Source organism: Frankliniella occidentalis, unplaced genomic scaffold, assembly GCF_000697945.3.
Source record: "Frankliniella occidentalis isolate FOCC.00 unplaced genomic scaffold, Focc_3.1 Scaffold287, whole genome shotgun sequence".
In the NCBI taxonomy this organism is placed as follows: domain Eukaryota; kingdom Metazoa; phylum Arthropoda; class Insecta; order Thysanoptera; family Thripidae; genus Frankliniella; species Frankliniella occidentalis.
Window position 1 is genome coordinate 179417 of NW_026267413.1, and position 3894 is coordinate 183310.

At 43.3% G+C, this 3894-nt stretch overlaps 1 protein-coding gene across 1 annotated transcript in view; it reads left to right on the forward strand.

Annotated features, from left to right (window-relative positions):
• LOC113215499 (uncharacterized) overlaps positions 1-3894 on the forward strand; it is a gene marked incomplete in the record, with an annotated part of 41312 nt that overhangs the window by 18498 nt on the left and 18920 nt on the right.

Consider the following 3894-nt stretch of genomic DNA (forward strand, 5'->3'; position numbering starts at 1 on the left):
TACGGAGGAGGGCATGTCTGTAATATGGATCAAATTGTCTGTAATACGGACAATTTTATCCATATTATGGATAATTTGTGATCCATAATATGTTAGCACAAAATTCTCCATAACATACGGATAGCACATCCATAGGGAAATGAGAGTGCAGTATCAAAGAAGTGCAATTAAAGATGAGAACTAGACGTCTTTGTTCCTTTCGTAGGAAATTTTTGACGGACTGACTAAAGTAATGTGACTAAAAAAATTCTGTTAGTATAACCAAAATGTTTAGTCAAACCTATGGCGACTAAACTGTTTGGTCGTGACAACCAAAGTTTTTATCGCAATGACCAAACATTTTTCTCAGTGTGTAACTTGATTCCCGTGGACATTATATTGAGCTTTCCCAATTGGGTGTTTACAAATGAATATTCTCGGGTATCTCACAACATGAGAAACAGGAAACGTCAATACGTCTGAGCGTGCATGTCGTTTCAGGTACGGCTGGAGGGCCAATTGCGCACCCACAGCTGTGGAGCTTGAGAATTTGCTGTGCAGGATGAATCCGGGCATCATAAGGCTGGGCGGCTCCGCGGCTCCGCGACGCTCCAGTTCCTCATCTGACAGCAGCAACGAGGTGGGTATCAGCGTCAAAGAATGTATTTCTGTAATAAAAGGAAACCTGTGTGCAACCGTAAAACAGAGACATTTCCTTCGTATTTTAATAGTAATAACTGTGCAATTTGAACTCCGACGGTCGACCATTCATAAGAGTCACTCTTATAAATAAGCTATTTCAAGGGAGCGCCCGAGAGGAAGTAAGAAGAACAAAACCGGATCGAGAGAGCGGTGGTGGGGGAAGGCGAGGGGAGGAGCAGCGGGTGTGCGGGAAACGTACCCCTCCACTCGCTGCTCCTCCCCTCGCCTTCCCTTACCACCGCTCTCTCCATCCGGTTTTGTTCTTCTTACTTCCTCTCGAGCGCTCGCTTGAAACAGCCTACTAGGCCTTTTCCTTTTTTTGTAACAAGTTATGGACGTTTTTGAGCGTAATTTAGCTAGATATAACATTCTAAAAAAAAACGTTGTTTTAAAACTAAGAATGGCTGATTAATTATTCAAACAAAGCACTTCGTATAAAAATGAAGATTGCACTGTTTTGTAACGACATTTTTCCAAAGTGTACAAACGCCAAACGCCTTCAGGCGCTTTCAGGGGGAAAAGGCCGTTTTTTCAAAAGAATACTCTTTAAATGTTGATGCATTTCGAATTCACTTTGATGCATGAACGGTTTCTAGACTGAACTTGCATCTAGTTTTTTGATTTTTAGTCAAAAGCAAAACTGTGAAAAGTCGTATTAGAACGAAGTATCTATGTTTTAAAATGATTTGCAAAAGTCGTTTCAGAACAACAAAGTTTTACGGTGAAAGCTTGCTTTCGTTTGTGGGATGCTAGGTACACTGTCAAAAATGTGTTTGGGATTTTCCGAAGATTACACTCCAACGGTCTTGAGAATTCCCAAAGATCTTTGGTTTCGAGTTTTAGCATGGTTAAACATGACGTCAGCAGGCAGCAGCAGGTTCCTCACAGAGCCCTTCATATGTCAATTGCCTTAATTTGAACATTTAAATGTTTTGTGACCTTAAATTATCGGCCAATACTCGTATTTCCGAAGGGTCCCCCCACTAGCCAACCCGTTGTACACTTGCCCGCGCCCAACTCGAGTCGAACTCGCGTCTAACTCGCAAAAACTCGCGTGAACTATCACTTGAAATCGCTAAAATTCGCGAAAATTTGCGAAAACTCGTGTTTAATTTGCGAAAAATAGCGCAAAACTCTTCAAAAATTTATCTCAACTCGTGCCTAACTCCCGCCAACTCGTCAACCCGCCAACCGGCAGAGGGGTTGGCATGATTTTGTCGTGTTTGGGGTAATTTTGAACCATTTTTCGAACGTGGACTCTTTCTACTGCTGGGTAAAAATCCAAATCCATCAGAATCTTAAACAGGGTGTCAAAAGGAACCCCTCCAGTGATTTAAGGATTTTTACCCAGCACAGGAAGCGATCTACGTATGATTTTGTCGTATTTATGGTAATTTGGAACCATTTTTCGAACGTGGACTCTTTCCACTGCTGGGTAAAAATCCAAATCCGACAGAAACTTAAACAGGGTGTCAAAAGGAACCCCTCCAGTGATTTTAGGAATTATACCCAGCTTAGTTTTTTTTTTGGTGGAGAAAGTCGGAAAAAATCCTGGCCAGGAAATTTTCCTGGCCAACTTTAGGACGGTGTTGTAATGTTGTGCTGCTGCTAAACCGGCTGCAGCCTCGACATCGGTTTGCTGTCTACGTTACGTGTGTTTATATTGGTAAAACGCCCATAACGTATGAATGTCTCTGTGATTGTTGGACGGTGGGTGTCGAACTCTCAGACCTGTTCTGATTTATTTATTAGTAGCTTATAAAGGTTTTTATGCAGCAGGATTACTGACAAATTTGTTACTTGTTCTGTATTTCGTTGTAAGTAGCTCACTGATAAAAGAAAAAAAGTCAGTAATTAAAAAATAAATTATTTCGTATAACTGATGAAAGCAGTTGTCAGTAGCTTATGAAGGTTTTTGTGCAGCAGGAATGCTGACAAAAGGTGAAAAAAATCAGTAACAGGAGGAGAGTGCATTTAAATCAAATTCTGCTGTCTGTGATCCATCGGGTTATGGACGACGAACTTCTCGTAAAATTACACTCTCGCCGCTAGGTATGACTGTGTGATTGTCCAAAAGTGGATCTAACTAGATGATACGCTTATCGGTCTCATTATGAGCAGCTTTTTAGCAGATGATACCTTACAAACTTAAACTTACTTACACTTAACATACATATAACTATACATGAGTAATGTAAGGTGTCATTGCTTTTACTCTCGATAAAGAAATATTAAAGAGAACCAGAAGAAAGCTCATATACGTATTGGGCTGGGCCTGCTAGGCGGGATCGTGAGGCGAGGCGAGGCGGCGTACGTCGCCAGCCGCCGTCGCCAGCCGCCGTCGCGTCAGCCACGCCACGCGTTGTAGCGCTGCTGAGGCGAGCCGAGTTCCCCCGAGCCGAGCCCCGAGCGGAGCCCGAGCCCCGAGCCGAGTCGGCCGCGCTAGCGGCCCCCCTCCCTTCTACCGCTGGAGCCCCCGCACAGCACCGCACCGCCACCTACCCCCTCCCTTTCCCCACAAGTGTAAATACGGAAATATAATAGACTGGAATAGAATAATTCTTCACAAGGTATCATCTGCTTTCACGATCCGTTTCTGGTCGGAACTTTTTTTAAGAAAAACGAGGGGCAACATCGACCCTTCGCAAAAAATCTGAATTTTTTTTCTGAGGTTCGTATTATACCCCTAGACAACATATCCAATTTTGAACCCGATCGGACATCCCTACGTGAAACGGCAAGAGTTGGAAGTTTCGCCTAACACTTTTTGCTTGTTTTCGTGTAAAAACGAAAAATCTCATTAAATCTCGCCCCTGGCAAGTTCTGGCCAAAGGCAAAGTGGTTTCCGAAGTAAAATGAGCTGGGGAATCCGAATCAGCTATCGGTTTTACGACCAGGTGAAGTTTAGGGGTCGATATTGGGTAAAAGACACCGTTTGCAGAGAAATGCCCAAATCTTGGGGTTTCTGTGTTCTTCAACGTACTTTTTTTTTCTCTCACCGCCAAACTGTAGGGAAAGGACCAAAGTAACGTGTGTTGGCCATGGGAACCGTCTTACGCAGCCCCCGGGGTCTCCAGGGGAAAAAAAACAGCAAAAATGGTCATTTTGGTGACAATTTAGCATACATTTTTACGATTCACATCGACCCTCTCCGCATTTGTTGGCTCTATCCCCCAAAGTTAGTCCCTAATAAGACCCCTTTCCCTGATTTTT